We start from the raw sequence: 20,063 nt of genomic DNA, 5'->3' as shown, positions 1-20,063 counted from the left end.
CAAAAATAAATGTAAAATTAAAAACAATGTTTAAATCTTATCTACATATAAAATGAATATATTGAATATATAAATGTGTAATGTGTAAATTGAAATGCAATAAAATAAACGAAGTCTTCTCTGTTAAAAGGTATACATTAAGCAAGTTCAAGCACATGGGACCTTGGCCATGTGTAGAATCAAAGACCGTAGCTGGTGACCTAATCATAAACAAGAGTTGACTCCTGACTTCATTGAAATCGATATTTAAGGCAAAGCAGGGGTGCCTGGGTGACTCAGTTGGTTAAGCATCCGACTCTTGGTTTCTGCTCAGGTTATGGTCTCATAGTTCGTGGGATCAAGCCCCATGTTGGGCTCTGTGATGACAGTGTGTAGCCTGCTTGGGATTCTCTCGGTCTCCCTGTCCCTCCCCTGCACACTTGCATGTGTACACTCTCAAAAATACTTTGTTCCTGCTTCCACCTCTGTCACAGCTTCTATCAGACCTACTTTCTCATCAAGAACAAGCAAAGTAACTGGATAAATTGCACAAAGTCCCCAACTACTTGAGAGCATTAGAAAGCTGTCAAGGCAAGTAGGACTTAAGGGGGCAAGACCCTGGAGACCAGAAGATTACAAAATACAAGGCCTGGCATTCTGTATGGAATTTCCTTTCTGAAATCACCATATTCTAAGCTGCTAAGGCGTGAATGACCAAGAAATGAAAACAGCTAGGAAGCTAAACCCTAAGCCCAGCAAAGTAGAATCACGAGCTCCCACAGAGACTCTTCAGGGCTCTGCTTCAAGAGTAGCCCATGACCCTGAGAATGGGCAGACACAAGACATTCCATCTCTAAGTGCATCCCAGTGAGCTGCGATGCCTGTGACTGGAAGACCACCAACGGGCTCTATTTAGACTCTTGTGTAGCCCTCAGTGGTGGTGACCTGACATCCTAGGAAAAGGCTCCAGGCAAAGCACACATTATTCCTATGTCTCAAATTCTTAACTCTAATGAATATGGTTAGGGAATTAGATGGCAAGGTGGAAAATTTTACCCAAGAATTGGAATCTAGATGATGGAACCAGAAGGAACTTCTAGATCTGTAATTAATAACTTATAATCCAGTTGAGGTGTTATTAAACACCTCAAACTGTAGGGAGGGGCATTCATAAACGGAATTACAGGTCAGGAGCAAATTTATGCAATAATCATACAAAGAAAAGATGGGGACCCCGGAACAGAGGTCACAAGGGAAGTATAGGTGTGAAAATGTGTGGCCTGATTCCCAGCATAATAGAGACAGAAGGACAGTAGCAATATTTGGAGAAAAGTTCAAAATTTTTCCAAATCTGAAAAATTCAGATTTAAGAAATCATAGGTTCAGCCAAATATAATTGGGTCTTGAGAGACAATGGTTACATTCCAGAAGACAAAGATGGAGAGGGAAAAAGTCCCCAGTGGTTCCCTTTAAAGGGACTGATGCAGAAATGAGGGCAGACTGAAGACGATGGAATGGACTTCTTAAACTGGAAATAATAAACTACAGGACTAGAATACTCTGTGAAAATGGACCTTAAAAAGTTAAGACCAAATAAAGACCTTTTCAGGAGAATACAATCTGAACCAATCACCTTCAACTGAGCTCCCTGGAAGAAATTGTTCCGGAATCTTGGTAATGCAAGGAAGAGGGAGGAGCCACGAGAGGTGATCTGCAGTTACTACCAAGTAAATGTTAATTCTCTAAAACTATCCTACTGCTAGAAGGTGTGGAGAATAAGAGACTGGCCTGTCTTGGAGGGGGAAGGAGGTGCAGCCCTCTGCTGGTTCATGTCCGTGGGCCCTCTTCACGTTTGTGCTTCTCTGTGTTTGAGGGGTGTCTTCCTCTGAACCCTGACTGCTGGCATCCTGTGGCTGAAGAGCCAGAGGAAACCCAAAGGACTTGGAAGCCACAGTGAAACGCCCAAGCCCATGAGCTGAGTTCTCCACATTCCGGACTCTTTGCCTTTCCTGCTCCTAAAGATGCAACGTCACTTTGGAGCTAAAAGGTCTGCTCTCTGCTCTTGGCACTTTTCTCTGTTTCTAGTCCCTGAGCTGCCTTAGCGTCATGCGGAGACAACAGTCCAGAACGTTTACCCTAAGTGTCTGGCTTTCCAGAAGCCCCCTGTCTGCAATGAGAGAGGCAGAGGCTGGAATAAAAGCTTTAAACCCAAAAACACTCTACCTCTTGTCTTTCCCTTTTGGGATTCCTGATACTTTCTGTCTGAAGATTTGTTTGTACATACAGAAAAAAAAATGGCAATTTCCGGTTCTAGGCAAGATGGAGTAAATGCATTCCACTCCTTTTCCAAACAGCTAAAAACTCAAAAACCAAATGTCACAAAATTCTTACAGGTGGGGTAAAAATGAGACTAAGGGCATTGGGATGTGAGAAAGACAGGGATTTTTATTTTTTAGATCCTCTGACCATGGGAAGCACTGCCTCTTATGTACCTTGACCCTGAAACCCAGTGGGTAGAGGTGAAAAAGCCCAAGGAACACCCATGTTGTCTAGCCAAAGGACCTGCTAGGACCCCAGGATGGGTCTTCAGTGGTGCCCAGCCTACCCCAACTGAGCACTGGGAAATGCCCCACTCACGCCCTTCCCCAGTGGGCTCCTATCTCACAGGGAGCAGAGTCGAGCCCTGTGCCCATGCGTGCTTGGCAGTGGGGAGTAGAGCTGCTCCCCCCCCCCCCCCCCCGAATGGGAGGAATATTAGGACAATACAGGGTCCTTTAAGACAGCGTATGAAGTCTGAGGCCACCCTGGAGTTGAACCAACACTGCCAAAGGTTTGGCGACTAAGAACAGGGACAAGCACCAGCATGGTAGAACAGCCTTGCAAGTGGACCTTTCAGCCATAGTCCCCAAAGCAGCCAGGACATGTATTCTAGACTTAAATAGGACCCAGGGTCTCTGAGCACAATGCCTGAAATGTCCAGGGTGCAAGTGAAGATTAGTTGCACACCAAGAAACAGAACATCTTAACTCTAATGAGATCAGACAAAGAACAGGCACTAACAATGAGAAACAGATGCTCTAATTATCTGACGGGATTTGTTGTTTCCAAGTAGTTATTAGCAACTTAAAACACCTTGAGAAGACGTGTGCAGTTCTGTGTAACCCTTAACTGGACGACATATAACTAAACTGAAGGCTCTTGGAAATTGAATCCAAGTGTACAAGAGAGATACGGAGATGATTTGTTCAAGGCAGCTAGTAGCCTACTAGGGAGATTGAATCAATCTCTGCCTTCTGGGAACTTATCCGGAACTTCTAGAGATGAGTGTATGGATGGATTAGCACAGTTTAGGCAAACCCTAGATTATGTGTGCCCAAGTACATGAGTAGTCAGGTGAAATCATTTTTTCTTGAAGGCCCATGTGGGGGTCCTGATGGATTAAGGTATACAAGTGATGCATGTTTTATATGTGTAATTTTAAATGTATGCAAATACCAATCCTTGTCCCCATAGTTGTCACAGGGCAGAGTGTTACCGAAGAAAATCCGCATCCGATATGACATGTACCACCCAAAGCAGGGTATGCCTGCACATCATTGTTTAGAAGAAGTGTTCTATATAAATGTGTACAGTCACTAAAAATCTAATGCAAATAATTTTTTAAAAAAGTACTCTTAATTGCATCCATAGTTAACCAATTTCTTGTTTACATTTCTTCTCTGTTGACGTAATTAACTAGAGACATGGGGGGAGAACTTTTGCCATTTGGCAGGAAATGCCAGAGCAGAGCACAATGAGACGACGTTACAGGTTTAGGTTTAATCGTGAAGAGTCCTACAAACAGAGGTGACGTAGCTCCACCCCTGTGTTCCCAGAGCCTAGAATCCAAACCGGAAGTGGCCACGCAGAGAAGAACACGGGGAGCCCGCTTCTCTGTGCCCTTCTAGTGCCACCACCACGCCCTCCATCAGACAGGAGGAGAGGACACTGCTTGGGAACACAGTTTCTTGTAAAGCTTAACACATCTGTACGTCATGATGCTTCAATCCCTGGATACCTATCAGAAAAGTGGAGACGCGAGTGCATGTGCATGCCCATGTGATAAACACAAATAGGAGCATTTATTGTTTATAATTAAGAGTAGAGAACAGCCCGGATGTCCACTGAGCAGTCGCATGGATAAATGAAGCAGTTTATTCGTACAGAGAAACCCTTCCCCAGCAGGAACAAGGAAGGCACTATGACACACGCAATGACATAGATGGATTTCAAAATGTTTTGCTGAGTGAAGTCAGATACGGAAGAGCACACGTGGGGTCCCAGTTATATGAGGCTGAAGAACAGCTGGAAGAAACATGGTGGTAGAAACCAGCGATTTCCTGGGGAGGGTGGGAAGAGGTGTGCTGGGCATCTTGGCATCTTAGGGTGGCCGTAACCAGGGTGTATGATGTTTCGACACTCATTTGAATTGTATGCTTAAAATCTGCATTCCATCGGGTGCCTGTTACACCTAAAAATGTCAGTGTTGTGAAAAACACAGGCATAGGAAATATTCCAGATTAAAGATTATCATTCTATAATCTAGTTCATTTGCCTGTACATCTGCCGTATTATTCTATTATCTCTGTTTTATCTACAATATTAGTAACCAAGACCCGCATCAGAAAGGACTGAATATCGATAGGGGCGTCTGGCTGGCTCAGTAAGTGGAAAGTGCAACTCAGTATACGGATTGTGGGCTTGAGCCCCATGTCAGATGTAGAGATTACCTTAAAATCTTAAAAAAAAAAAAAAAAAAAAACACCTTGATGGCTGTTGTAGATTTTAAGGATTTTAATTGTTAGCAAAGTAATCTTCACTGTAGCCTCATAGGTATTTAAAGTTTGGGGCCAGTCATTTTTAACACTTCTTGGGGTTTTTCATGAAGTCCCCAGTTAAAGAATGTTTTGGGTATCAGTAAACAACTGGTAAGCTGGTGCCCTAAGTGAATGGAAATTAGAAGTAGCATGTCTTGGAGAATTCTTTCCTAGAACCATTATTGCTTTTCAGGCTTCCGACAAGTCAAGGATGTGCCAGATCAGTACAGTGTCTTGATCAAAGGTGCTCCTCTTATGGAGATTTTCAAGACTCCATAGTGTGGTCCCACTGGTGTCTTGTTTCTCTCCTCGGATGCCCTCTGTTGGGGACTCCCTGGCCACTGAGCCCATCTGGTCATTTGCTCCCTCCGTCTCCTACTCTGTTCCTTTCTTGTGAGTGGAGTCCCATTTCTTCAACTTTTGAAACTGTTGGGGATTAAGTACGCTTCACGTTGTGACTGGATTTTATTAGAGTCTTTTTGATGGTTACATCATGTTCTGTCAGTGTGTCTGCACCAGAGTTTAACACCAAATTGTAGTTAAATAGGGGCGCCTGGGTGGCTCAGTCGGTTAAGCGGCCGATTTCGGCTCAGGTCATGATCTCGCGGTCCGTGAGTTCGAGCCCCGCGTCCAGCTCTGTGCAGACAGCTCAGAGCCTGGAGCCTGTTTCAGATTCTGTGTCTCCCTCTCTCTGACCCTCCCCGTTCATGCTCTGTCTCTCTCTGTCTCAAAAATAAATAAATGTTAAAAAAATAAAAATTAAAAAAAATAAAAATAAAAAATAAAAAAAATTGTAGTTAAATATCTTAACATGTTGATGGAACCACAATTAGGCTAAAAGCTTTATTTTCTAAGACTAATTTCCCAGCATTCGAATTATCGGGTAAAAATGTTTCATGTATTTAGGACTTTTGATATTTACAAAACAAAATCCCCATCTTCCTTCCAAAACTTTGTGAATCTTCATCTCAAAATTATGCTCATTTTATTCCATCACTACCAGCACCAAGTATTAAGCTTTTTAACAAATTTCACAAAATAGATGGAAAATTTTAATTTACAGGTATTTGCTTATTTGCAGGGGTCTATCGATGTTTGTTTACCAGTATGTTTCTATCGTGTGAAGTCCGTTAATTTTTTGCGCCTCCTTCTGAGTGAGGGTTCGGTGTGTGTTTTAATTCACAGGAACTTGTCACACAGTGAAAATATGTACTTTACTGTGTGTTGCTCTAAACCTATTTCCCAGATTTTCTCTCCCTGTTCACTTATTTATCAAATCCACCTACTATGTTTTTCTAATGCACATTTTTATGACCTCTTCAATTATTGCAAAACCTTGAAAATCTTCCTCCTACCAGAGCTTTGACAGTTCAAAAAATTATTATGGGAAATTTTAAACAAATGCAGGCAGAAAATCTGCATCACTCAGTCTCCACGATCCCTCACATTCTGCGAGCTTCTAATGGCTCTGCTGCCCACCCCTCATTGATGAAGACGATGACGAGGGTTGTATTTTGTAACCTTTGACATGAAATGTACATACATCATAATGCCCAAGTCTTAACGGTACATGTTTGACTAATGGACACGTGTGTAACATCTGGGATCCCCACCTCCGCATAGAGCTCCCACTGAGTCCCCCCACCAGAAGATCCATTGTGATTTTTTTTTTTTTTTTTTTTTTTTACTATATCGTATAATTTTTCCTTTTAAAGCCCTGAGATTTGGCAGATTTTAAGTTATATATGTACTATTTTTCTCTAGGGTTTAAAAAATATTTGAATGCTTTATGTACTATTCTGCACACTTAAAACTTTACCAATATAAGGTTTACACTCAACTTTTGGTTTTTTTCCCCAAATTATAAGGCCTTTAGCTTCCATTTTCCTTGAATTTTGATGCGTCCTTCATTTTATAAGGGGCAGGTTGGGAGCACAGTGTGCATTTGATAGTATCAACATTATCTTTCCCAAAATAGGTGAAGCATTTACATGAGGGGCAAAAATTTTTATATATCAGAAGAAACCTATAACTTTTACCGGGCACTTGCGTTGGCTTACCAAAAGCCATTGATGCTCAAGTGATCACTGTTCTGATAGGATGGGCTGTATGGTCATCTATAAAAGTTAAACTGCTCTTAGTAAGTTTGGAGTTTGAATTCTGCATAGGAGGAAGTCGAAAGAATGAATGCGAGTAAATTGGCTGTGAAAATCAGCAACTGTAATGAACGTGGGTTTTGGGTTTGGTCTTTACATGACGAGTAACCAAAGCTTTGTGTCCACCGTCTGCGATTCTCAGAAGTGAGGTGTCTGCTCTCCCGGGCCAGTCCATTTCTACAAAGTCCCGTCTTCGTTGTGTGCCTGGTTTGACAGAGGACCCCGATGAGGTGGGAGAGGTATGTCTGGGGGAGAGGGTGTGAACAGGGACTGAAGACAAGACAGAAGGAGGCCTAGAAGGTGATCAGGAGGTCATAAAACTTACGAGATGGGGAAGGAAGACGGGTGTGCATGGAAAGTTTTTTCCAGACCGTTGGTCACAATGAAAGGCTATGTAAAACCTTGGTAATCTCTTTCGTGAAAAAAGAAAAAGGCCACAAGTCAGCACAGTTGGTGTTGCTGAGTGACACAAGCCCATGGTGCAGCGTCTGAAGGGGACGGGACCTCAGAAGCCCAAGTCAGTCACTCCTTCCTACGGACTCCGGCCAGGGCTCTCCCTTCACGTGTATCTTTCCCTAGAGGCCATTCTCCACGCTGTTGGGACCACGTGCCTCCTATGGACCGAGTGTGCCCCCATGTTCCTGTGCAGAAGGCCCTCCCCTGGGTTGCTGTGTTTGGACACTGGGCCTGTGAGGAGGTGTCAAAGGTCATGGGGGGAACGGATCCTGTAGATCGTGCCCTCCAAAGAGGAGGAAGAGGACCAAGAGCCTCTTAGAAGAGCACACAGGTGAGGACACAGGGAGCAGGTGTCGTCTGCAGGCCCTGTGAGCCCAGGGCAGAGTCGCGAGAACCGGTCCATGGAGGCCACCACCTGTGGTCCGTTACGAACGCCTGCACCAAAACCACCTCTCAAGCCCATCACCCACTTTCCCAGCCGTTCCACGTCTGCTCATTCATTTCTTCTGGGTCCGTGATGGAGCCACACATGTGGTTCCAGGAGCGGACCCCTAACCCGCCCTTGCCAGAGGCCAGCCCACCCACCCTGCTGACCTGAGGGGCCCCCCTCCTGTGAGCTGGCACCGAGGCCGGTGCCCCTAACCAAAAACCCCGGCGGGAAGATGCATAGCACCTCCCCCCTTTTCTGAGGATTCCCTCTGCTACCATGAACAGAATCAGCCTTCAACTCTTGTAATTCTGCTCTGATGGCACCCAGACCACCACTGTCACAGCATTAACACACCACCTTTTAGTTCCTTCGGAGAGTTGACGGGACTCAGCGAGGCTGGAAGGTACATGTCGTTGAGAGTGTGAGTGGAGCCTAATCCTGCTGGCTGTTCGGAGTCCCTGAGGAATCTCGAGGCCAGTCTGCCCTTCCTGGATAGTTTGAAGACGATTCTTTCTAATGCAGCATACGTTTTTCACCTGTTGATATAATTCAGGCTACTTTCCATTCTGTTGGCCAGTAAGCGTGTTCCATACTTTCTAAAAAATTCCCTGTCCTGAATCTGTGGAACAGGCATTTCTTCATAATCTTTGACAAATAACATCGTTTGCCAGACCTGGTTGTAGGTGCTGAGAATGCAGTAAAGAGAAGAATGTGTCTGCGCTTATAGGGATGTAGTTTTCATCATTGGGGTGAACGATCGACAGACTGGTCTGCCTGCGCTCGGTCAGGAAAGCAGTCAGTGTGGCAGAGGAAAACCAAGCACAGTCTGTAGCGGATGACAGGAGTGAGGTGGCCACCTCAGGGAGAAGTCGGCAGCTTGTCCAGTGTGGTGCCTAGAGCACAGGTGTGGGAACCCGAGAGGGAGGCACTCACCGTAGGGGGAGGAGTGAGCCCATCCCTGAGGTAAGGAAATGGGACCCAGGTCAAGTTCAAGCAAATGAGTGGCAAAGGGCTGAAGAAACCATGGGTGGTGGTGGGGCGGGGTCTGCATCCTGATGGTGCCGACGGTGGGAATATTTGCCTCGTCCTGAGCTGTGAAGCTGTCGGATGGTGTGGAGTGTGAGTCCCACTGAGTAATTCTGTCTGTAGGAGCTCCTGCTGCTGCATAGGTGGGGGACCCAGAGCAGCCATGACCCCAGACAGGGAAGTCCGGTGACGTTGCCATGTTCCAGGAGACACGTGGGGGTGGCTGGGATTAGAATCAGGTGTCCACCGTGGAAGGTGTCCTCTGTCTGAAACCAGACATCCACTCTGCCGCTGTGGGGGTTTTGTACATGGTACACAACAGCGAGAATTCTCAAAGCGTCTGAGCAGATGGTATTGCCCTCCCCTAACAAGGGGACAGGTGCCCAAATTGCCTTGTAAACTGGGAGCAAATGGATTCCAATGCAAAAGACACGAAGGCTGAACCCAAAAGTGCATTCCGGACGCGGCTTGGCCTTGGTCTGTGTCTGTGCTGTGCCCTTCTCCCCGATTCCCCTTCCTGACTGAGCCTGGGTTCCGTCTCCAGAAAACGGTTTCTGTTTCTCCTTCCCACTGGCAGACAGATTTCTCACTTTCCAGGCCCTGCTTTCACAGCATTTCTGATGTGCTTGAATGAGCAGCAAAGAACATTGTGATGGTCTGGTGCCATGAGGGCAAGGCGAGGAGATGACAGACGGGGTTTGAATGTAGCAGGGACAGGGTAGCCCCTCTCGAAGCAAATCCATTACACTCTGGTGGCAACCCTCCCCCCAAAACCAACAAGCCCAGCAGTCCTGTCCCACCAACCACATTTGCTAGGTGCCTCATCTGTTGCCAGGAGGATTCTTAGGCCACCAAGTCTACTCTTCTGCTTTAAAATGTACGCATATAGGGGCACCTGGGTGGCTCATTCAGTTGAGCGTCTGACTTCGGCTCAGGTCATGATCTCCTGGTTCATGAGCTTGAGCCCTGCATCAGGCCCTGTGCTGACAGCTCAGAGCCTGCTTTGGGTCCTGTGTCTCCCTCTCTCTCTCCCGTCTCTCTCCATTTTTTCCCTGCTTGCATTCCCTCCCTCCCTCTCTCTCAAAAATAAAGATTAAAAAAAGTTTGTAAGTTAATGACTAGATAATGCCGTCACCCTCCAGAATGAAACCAATGACTAAGACTTAGCTGAAGCAGCCATTTCACCAAGGGTGCTTTACAGATTCCAGACAGACTTTGTTCTCTTCATCTAGGATGCCTTCACACCATGACTTGCTCTCATCCATCTCTGTTGTTCTTCACCTTTTATGTAGTGTAGACCGAAAAGTAACTATTGAAATATTATGAACTAAAAGGCAACCTACTGAATGGGAGAAGATATTTGTAAATGACATGTACAATAAAGAGCTACTGTCCAAAATCTATAAAGAACTGACTCAACACCCAAAAACCAACCCAGTTTGAAAATGGGCAGAAGACATGAACAGGCATTTCTCCAAAGACCTATGGATGGCCAACAGACACACAAAAAGATGCTCCACACCACTCATCATCAGGGAAATGCAAATCAAAACCACAATGAGATATCACCTCACACCTGTCAGAATGGCTAGAAGAAACAGAAAACAGGTGTTGGCATGAATGTGGAGAGAAACGAGCCCTTGTGCACTAAAGAGATACATGCGCCCTGTGTTTTCTGTGGCATTATCTATAATAAAATGAAACCTGTACACATACAGGAATATTATTCAGCCATAAAAATGAAATCTTGCTCTTTGCATCTACACAGATGGAGCTAGAGAGCGTAGTGCTAAGTGAATTAAGTCCAAGAAAAATACCATATGATTTATTAAATGTGGAATTTAAGAAAACGAACGTTGGGAAAAAGAGGCAAACCAAGAAACACTCTTAACTCTAGAGAACAGACTAATGGTCACCAGAGGATAGGTGGGTGAAGGGATGGGGAAATAGGTGATGGGGATGGAAGAGTGTGCTTATGGTGAAAAAAATAAAATAGCGATAATACGAGGATCTGAAGGAACCAAGGCATGAAAAGCAGGTGAGGAAACAAAATGGTGGGACTTCGTGGACTTTGCTGATTGGTTAACTTGTGGAGACAGTGGTTCACCTGTGGCAGAATGAACAAAGACAAAAATACGTATGGGTGGCATTTTGTGTCCTCTAGGAGGATCTTCATTTTAAAAAATTTTTTAATGTTTATTTTTTGATAGAGTGTGAGTGGGGGAGGGGCAGAGAGAGAGGGAGACAAGGAATCCGAAGCAGGCTCCAGGCTCTGAGCTGTCAGCACAGAGCGCGACATGGGGCTCAAACTCACAGACTCTGAGATCACGACCTGAGCCAAAGTCGGACGGTTAAGCGACTGAGCCACCCAGGCGCCCTGGATCTTTATTTTAAATAACGGTATTTACTGAATACAAATTGTCATTGCGGAAGTTACTCTGAAATGGCTTGATTCACAATTTAGAAAATAGCACAAAACAAGAATTAGTCCCAGCAATTGTAAATAAATGGTATCCCCCTGCTGGCATGAAGCGTTCAGCGATCTCCCGGACATATGCGTATTTAAACAGCACACGGGTGAACTCAATGTTGCTTGTCCGTTTTTATAATTTAAAAACCTTTGTGAAAGAAATCCGTGTCATTAGTCTTGGGAATTTGAGTGTTAGTTGATTTACTGGCTTGACACGATCAGAGTTAACGCCGAGTAGATGGGAGTCTGGCTGACGGGGGTGGGTCTCTGCTCCACACAGACACTCAGGGACCCAGAATGACAGAGGCACTTCTGCCTTCTCAGACCACACTGGGTGTTGACATTCCGGCAGCAGAGGGTGGGATGAAAGCATGCTGGCTCCGGTCTGGGGGTGCTGGCACCCACCCGTCTACCTTCCAGTGGAGGAACTGAATCCCACAGCCACCCCGCTGCGGAGGAGGCTGGGAGGTAGGGGGCAAGCAGGTGAGGCAGCTATGCCTTCTGTCTGATCTCAGCCGCCTGGCGTAGCCCACGAGGGGTCACTGGAAACTTTTCTCACTTTGCCCTTTCACTTGGGTCCTCAAAGCAACCACCTTTTCCAACCTGCAGGGCCCCCAGCGTTTGGTCTCCCTGTTTTCTTCACTTCTGATGGGAAGCTGCTGATTCGTGTTTGAATTCATTTGATTTTTCTAACCCAGACTGAATGCAGCCAGCACCAACTGCCACATGCTGATGCGGTTGTTTTCTGGTCTCTTCCTGAGAGTTTTGGGCCTGGCCAGCCTCTGGTTGCGCAGACTCACCAAATGCTTTGGCCACGGTGCAACACCGATCTTGAACCAGTGCCTTACGCCTCTGGCTGACATCAACGCCGTGTCCCTCAGCGTCTTTCTGTGTCAGCACTCTACTTCCCGTTTTTACATGACTGAATTCTGGATGTTGTCGTGAACCTTGTAAGTGCCTCCGATGCTTTTTTTTTAAATGTTTATCTTTGAGAGAGAACCTGAGCAGAGGAGGAGTAGAGAGAGAATCCGAAGCAGGCTCCAGGCTCCGAGCTGTCAGCACAGAGCCTGATGCGGGACTTGAACTCATGAACTGCGAGATTGTGACCTGAGCTGAAGTCAGATGCTCAACCTGTCTGAGCCCCCGGGTGCCCTAAGTGCCTCTGACGTTAATCTGGGCCTGTTAACGACTTTGGGCAAGTGGTACCTGATCGCGGAATAACTCAGGCCCAGGCTGGTGGCTGTTCCTTCACCTTTCCAGCCCAGTGTTCATGCCCAGCCAGGGGTGGGAGATGAGGGAACGCTGGGGTCTGGTGGCCCACCCACACTGGTGTATATCCCCGTGTCCACCATGCACAAGCCCCTCTCTGTCACTCGGCCCCACCTGACTGCAGAGGCCCAGGAACGAAGCCCCCCCCAGATGGCCCTCCCCAGCAGCCCCCCTCGGAATGGGGCAGGAGGAGAGAGCGGGGCTGACATTTCTTCCCTGTGCCGATTCCAAAGCTCCTGGGTAATTAGAGTCAAAATGGCGTGGGTTATAATATTTACGTCGGGTCAGTTCCCTGACGAACTGTACTTCTGTTTTTCCATCTTTCCTGAGCTTTCTCTAAGTGGCAGTGTAAAATGGGAATTCGTGAGGGTTCGTGTGACCCTCTTCAGGACTCTTCACCACCAACCAGCTGGTGCCTGGTTTTGCCCCCTCCTGGCTCTCCATGACTTGTGCCCCCACTGATCTTTGCCAGTTCCTTTTCATAAACCTTAGTCCTAGAGGTCGCGTGTCGCTTACCTTAAGATCTCCTTTTGCTGGAGGCCACACGCAAACTGGGCATCTTTTTGGTTTTACTCAAGGAGGACTGTTCCAACCTGGGTCTGTGGTGTAGAGGTGCTGCTGTTGTGCTGATCTGGATGTCGGATTCCAGTAACACACGCAGGTGGGTAAGAATAAGTATATCCAAGCTTATAATCCCAGTCCTCCGCTTTATACCCAGAGTCCCAAAATTATAAAACCAGCCTGATGTGAGAAATGCTTTAGAAAGCATTTCCATTAAAAAAAAATTAATATAAAGCTAAAAGAAGACCTGTGTAATTTTGACAGAGTTTATTAATGTAATTTATTAAAACTCTAATCTTGATTCTATTGGATTCACGTACACATCAGGGTGATTATGTTCAGGGAAAGGGCGTATGCTAATAACATTCGATGTTCAGCTTACGCCAACAATTCCTGTACTTATAAGTACTTTATCAGCATGTTTGTATGGTTATACCTGTGTGCTATTTATAACGTGTCTTTATACATTTTAGCAAAATGAAAACATATTTAAAGAATATCATGTGTAACAACACTGTATATAAAGGTAATTTATATACAATGAAGTTTTTTTTTCCCCGATAAAAAAGCATGGTCATTTTAGGAAATAAAAAAATATATATATAACGCTAAATATAAAAGTAGAAATATAAATTTAAAATCACCTACAGTCTCTACATGTCTGCATTTCAGTCTGATTTTTCTCTTCCAATTTACAAACTGACTTTAATGAATTTTTTTTAATGTTTATTTTGAGAGAGGAGAGACAGCACGAGCAGGGGAGGGGCAGAGAGAGAGGGAGACACAGAATCCGAAGCAGGCTCCAGGCTCCAGTCTCTGAGCTGTCAGCACAGAGCCCGACGCAGGGCTCGAACCCACGAACCGCGAGAGCCTGACCTGAGCCGAAGTCGGCCGCTCAACCAAGCCACCCAGGTACCCCTACAAACTCTGACTTTTATCATAGTCACAACTTCTATAAAAGTTCTTATTCTTCTAATTTTTGAAGAGCCACTCACACACCCACTGAGCCTTCACCCTCTGTACTGTTATTCTCAATGCCATGACAGGACAGCAATTGTAAGGTCAGAAAATCCATCGCTCACTATTTTACATACCAACACGTACCGTGTCCGAGGTAGTAAACCTTGTGTCTCATCGCCACAGCGTTTCAGCTGATTGAAGCAGGGTCTGAGGAAGGACCCCAGAGGCACACATCTGCACTACTCTGAAACTCCAGCAAAAGTGCTTTGGAAAAAACTCAGGACAGTGTCCGCTGATCCTTTCCCCAGTAGCAGGCCTGATGTAGTCTGACCGGTGATGAAAACCCGAAAGGCATGATTTTTCAAAGATAAGTTCTGCCAGTTCCTGGTGCATCTCCAGTTTCTTTCCCATTGTTCTGTGAGGTGAGGTTCCAAAATCTGATTCATCGTGTCAGCCTCACCTGGAAATGAAAACCATGGTCTCCAGGTTGGAAACCCCTGTTCAAGAGAGACAGCATCTATGTGGGATGGAGATCCATTGTCCAGTGAAAGTCTAGACCAGGACCTTAAGTGGTTGCAATTAGAAAATAATAAACAATTTTTAGAGCAGTTTTAGGTTCACAGCAAAACTGAGAGGCAGATACAAATATTTCCCATATAACCCCAGCAAACCCCCCCCCCCACCGCCCCGTCAACCTCCCCCACCTGAGGATACATTTGTTACAATCCATGAACCTACAATGTCACGTCATTATCACCCAAAGTCCATAGTTGACATTAGAGCTCACGCCTGCTGTACATTCTATGGGTTTGGACAAGTGTCTAATGACAGTATCCATTGTTACAAGATCACACACAGCAGTGTCACTGCCTTGAGAGTCACTGATCTTTTGACTTTTTATTGTCTCCAAAGTTGTCTTTCCCAGGATGTCCTGTGGTAGGAATCCTACAGTATGGAGTCTTTTCAGGTTGGACTCTTTCACTTAGTAATAAGTATTTAAGCTTCCTCCATGTCTCGGCTTGAGAGCTCACTCCTTTTTGAATAATCATTGGATGGACCACAGTTCACTTATCCATCACCTGCTGAAAGACCTCTCGGTTGCATCCAAATTTTGGCAGTTATGAGTAAAGCTGCCGTAAAATCCCCGTGCAGGTGTTTGTGTGCACGTAAGTGTAGAGCTCCTTTCGTGCACACTAAGGGGAGTGATTGCCAGACCGTATGCCAAGAGTATGTCTCGCGAGAAACCACCAAACTGTTCCCAGGTGTGTGCCATCTTGTGTTCCCACCGGCTCTGAGCATCCTTGTTGCTTCACATCCTCATCAGCACGTGGTGGTTTTAGTTTCCCAGACTTGGGACATCGTCATACGTGTGTGGTGATATCAGTCATTTTATTTTGCATTTCCCTGACGACATGTATGGAGAGCGTCTTTTCACGTGCTTACTTGCCACGTGAATGTCGTCTTTGGTGGGGTGTCCTTTAGGTCTTTGGCACATTTGTTAATCTGGTTGTTTGTGTTCTCACGGTTGAGTTGTAAGTCTGTGTGTGTGTGTATTTGGATGGCAGTCCTTTACCAGACGTGTCTTGTGCAAATATTTTCTCCTAGTCTGTGTCTTGTCTCATTCTCTCGACAGTGTCTTTGGCAGAACAGAAGGTTTTCATTTTAATGATGTCCAGCCTGTCCATTCTCTCTCATGGATTGCACCTTTGGTGTTGGATCTAAAATGTCATCATCCAAGCTGGGGTCCTCTGGACTTCCTTCTACATTCCAGGAGTTTTATAGTTTTGCATTTTACATTTGGGTCTGCCATCCATCTTGAGTTAATTCTCGTGAAGGCTGGAAGGTCCAGGTCTAGACTCATTTCTTTGCATGTGGACACCCAGTTGTTCCTGTGCCCTTTGTTGAAAAGACTGTGCTCTGATGTATTGCCTTTGCTTTTTTGTCAAAGACTAGTCACCTGTATTTATGAGGGTCTATTCTGTTCCAGTATTATGTTTGTCCTTTCATAAATACCACCCTGTCTCGATTACCGTGGCTTTATACGAAGTCTTAAATGTTCATTATTCTTTAACAGTAATACAGTTCTGCGACTAGTAGTTTTAAAGCCCTGAAGTACCTTTCTTCTAAATGATTTAAATGGTTTCCCTTGTTGTTCTTGTGTTTGTGTTCTCCTTGAGGAAGCTGAAATACTGAGTCTCTCCTGTGTGTCGCTGGTGCCGGGGGCAGGATTAAATACGTGTCACAGCCTAATCACTGGAGACCAGGTCCCTGACGGGAGGTTGTAGGAAACACGATGTGACCCAGGTCCATAAAAGTCTGTGCGTTAAGTTCTTACAAAGGCCATGGTATTTGCTTTACTTGATGGAGTGATGGACGCTGTGAATGTGAAATGGAATTTTATTTCTCAGCAGCGTGAGGGGCCAGGAGAGGCTGTCAGATGGATGTGGCTCAAGTGAAATGAAGCCGGGGGCGTGAAGCCGGGCGCCCCGCACAAGAGCCATACGTTCCAGCGAAACTCCAAGCAGACACATCTCACTCCCAGATTTCCTCCTATTATTTACATAAGTGCTGCGCTTTGACAGATGCTTTGTCATCCCATAACCCTATATGGTATTTTAGGTAAATGGCATGAGAAATCGATTTTCAACTCTAAAAAAAAAAAAGAGAGAAACTTCCTCCATGCTTTTATCAGTGATGAAACCCCCCCCCCAAAATCTAATATTCTTTTCTTTAGAAAAAGATCTATTCACCTGCTACCCTTTCTGAACTTCTAAAACGTGAAGTGACAAATACAAGTCTCACAAAATATCCTGGTTCTGATGAGCAAGACAGTAGAACTTGATAGAAAATCCTGAATGGGAAGCACAGTAGCAGAACCACTCAGCCAGAAACTCAAACCTGCCAAAACGCTTTGCGAAGGAAGGTAGAGAAGCACTCTTCAGAAGGGGTCTGAACAGTCAGAGGCCGTTCTGCTCTGCAGAAATGCAAGAAAGACAGATTATATTCTCACGCTTGGGTGTGCCCAACTTCTGCCCAGAGCACCGCTGTGCTATGTGTTATTTGTAGGCTGACTCCCCCCACTTAGTTTTAAAGGTGATCGGATTTTAAATACAAGTACAATTCATGCAAAACCAGTGTTGATGTGAGTACCTCTTGCACATTCATCCCCGGGGTCTCGAAAAGCCAGGAAAAAAAAAAATCTGTGTATTTGAAGACAAAGCGAGTCATCCCTCTTTTCAACACATTCTTCCACTTGTCTCGTGTGTCAGACCTGTCTCCCTCCTTCTGTAGAAGGAGAAGAAATGCTAATTTGTGTACCTCAATCGAAGATCGTTCCTCCCAAGCACATTTGCCAACTGGACCTGAAAGATACCGTGAACCGAGTGACTCATGGTGACAATTATCAGGCTGGCATTTCACGCCAGGCCTCTCAGGAGACCTGCTGCTTCAGGGATCGGCCTCGTGTGTATAGTTCTGGGCAGGGACGAAAACCCACTCTTTCTATCACCAAAAACACCTTCTGAGCTTTTCCACGTGCTTCCTGAAAGTGACCCTTTAACGCACGATTTGTTTACCACCTTTGTTCTGGAGGCTTCCAGGCGTATCCACGGCCCTGCCGGCATGAACCAGGGTTGGCTGGAAACTCCTCATCAGCTTCCGACAGTGCAGAATTTCAGGTGCGGGCATACCGTGATCCATTCTTTGTGAACAGTGTCCTTTCAATTTCTGGCCAAGAAGTGACCTAAACGTTTCTGGAAGGCAAATTGCAGAATTCAGACATAGCACATGTCACAAATACTCCCAGGTAGAACCGCCTCTGGCCCCAGCGAGCTGCAGGAGAAGCTCCTTCCGGAGCCTGGCTCCTGGTCTACAGCCGCCTCACCCACAGGGCTCTGTCCCCCATCCCCACCCAACCCTCGCACCCGGGGGGGACACACTGTCGCATCACACCGCTTCCAGATGTCTTTCAGCTTTACTGCCTTGCGTCCGGTGAATCGGAAGCGTTTGAGACGAATCTAAGTCAAGTGGTTTCCGAGAACGTGAAGTCCTGGTGCTCTCTGATGCTTCTTCACAGTCCATTTGTCTTTTCACAGAAGGACAGGTGGCTGTAGGTGAGTGTCTTCCCACTGGTCTTGACCTCATCCTCCATGTGACCTAGACCCTGTTCCCCCGTCAGCCGCTGAGACCGGCAGGTGACCCCTGTACACCCTTCCCTAGCTTTGTCTTTCCATCTGGTTATTAGTGACTTTTCCAGTTGTCCGCATCATCCTGCTCCAACAGCAGTCCCGTGACATCCCGTCCCATCTCCCCTCTACCCCCCCCCCCCCACCCGCCGAGCTTCCCCCACTGGGCATGGCTGCTGGCAGGTTGACACAGAGCTGCTTCTCCAAACTTGTGTTTGTGCGGCTTCACTCTGTAGGGCCGCGCGAACAGCCCCTGCCTCCCTGTCGTCTTGCGCTTGGCTCCTCAGATGAAAGACCTCATTTCACGGAGTTGTTCCGTGCTACCTATGCCAAAACATTACGGTATGAAAACCTTGCAAGTGCACTTGAAAATGGTGGAAATAAAAGCAGCCACCCAAACCTGCCACATGCGATCGTTCCTCAAATGATGAACTTTTGGCAGAAAGCAGCAATGGGTATGTGCCAGACCACGTGACCTGTAACTATCTGTGAGTCGAGACACGCAGAGGGAGGCCAAGTTCAGAGAAGCAAAGTTTACCCAACGACAAGCCAGCTAGTTAGTGACCGCTTCTCTTAGTATGTTGACCAGTGGTTGAATCGTGGTCAGGGACTACAAGTTGAATGAAACCACGGCCAGATCCTGCTGATGGCATTATGATTACAAGTTCGACACGGGTCTCTAGCCAAGTCGTGAACCTCACCTCCCAAGCTGGATTTACCCTTCCTCACTTTATTTTCTCCCCTGACACACGCTCAGTGGGGTTTTCGGGCTTGGAGGTGCCCCCCAGCCCTGGGATAGCATTTCCCTCTCTTTCCAGGCAGTTAAGACCGACCGCTTTTGAGAACAGGTTGCTCATGGCTGTCTTGTCAGCTCCGCGGGAAGCAGAGTGGAAAGCGAGTCCGAGGAGCCTGTCCCAGTTCAGACGTTCGTGGAGCGTTTGAGTTTCGTCGGCTCATTGCAGCAACAGTGGCACCCAGTAGGTGCACTGTACTTGCAAAGGGAGCAGACCAGTAGGGAAACGCTCCTACGGCCAAGGAGTTCGGAGCTTTCCTTCATGACTAGCCTGGCAAAATAGGAATGATGAAAGAAATGGAATTGTCTCATTGGAGTTTGCTTTTCTAAGATGACTGTGTTAAACGTGAGGTTCAGGAAGGAAGAGTTGGAAAGACTCATGAGTGGAAAATAAACCGAGGATCCAGCTCCACTTTGCACAGTCTGGAGATAAAGATGCTGACTAGCAAGGAGTCCCAGGACAGACCTGGACACCGACCCCGGTCCCCGAATCCTAATCGACTTCATGGTCGTCTTACCTATAAACAGGCAGGGACCTTGGCTAAGAAAGGGACGTCTGAGCTAAGATTTGATCATGGGAAGGATTCAAAGCAGAAGATTATAAAGCATTAAAAAGCAAAAGTATGGGGCGCCTGGGTGGCTCAGTCGGTTAAGCGGCTGACTTCGGCTCAGGTCATGATCTCGCGGTCCTGAGTTCGAGCCCCACGTCGGGCTCTGTGCTGACAGCTGAGAGCCTGGAGCCTGTTTCAGATTCTGTGTCTCCCTCTCTCTGACCCTCCCCCGTTCATGCTTTGTCTCTCTTTGTCTCAAAAATAAACGTTAAAAAAATTTTTTTTTTAAAAGCAAAAGCATGGCTTGAGAGTAAGTGGTGAGTAAGTCCATGCAGGTTGGACAGCAGCAGAGGTGGGAGGGGGTCTCTGAAG

General features: G+C 46.3%; 1 long non-coding RNA gene across 1 annotated transcript; it reads left to right on the top strand.

Annotated features, from left to right (window-relative positions):
* Positions 1-15,813: 15,813 nt before the first annotated feature.
* Positions 15,814-17,294, top strand: LOC109273804 (uncharacterized). The gene is made up of 2 exons (XR_002083274.2): positions 15,814-16,467; positions 16,572-17,294. It is a non-coding gene; the product is annotated as an uncharacterized LOC109273804 (long non-coding RNA).
* Positions 17,295-20,063: the final 2,769 nt, after the last annotated feature.

Source organism: Panthera pardus, unplaced genomic scaffold (assembly GCF_024362965.1).
Source record: "Panthera pardus isolate Hobbes unplaced genomic scaffold, ASM2436296v1 HiC_scaffold_6, whole genome shotgun sequence".
Lineage (NCBI taxonomy): Eukaryota > Metazoa > Chordata > Mammalia > Carnivora > Felidae > Panthera > Panthera pardus.
This window is presented reverse-complemented; position numbering and strand designations above follow the sequence as displayed.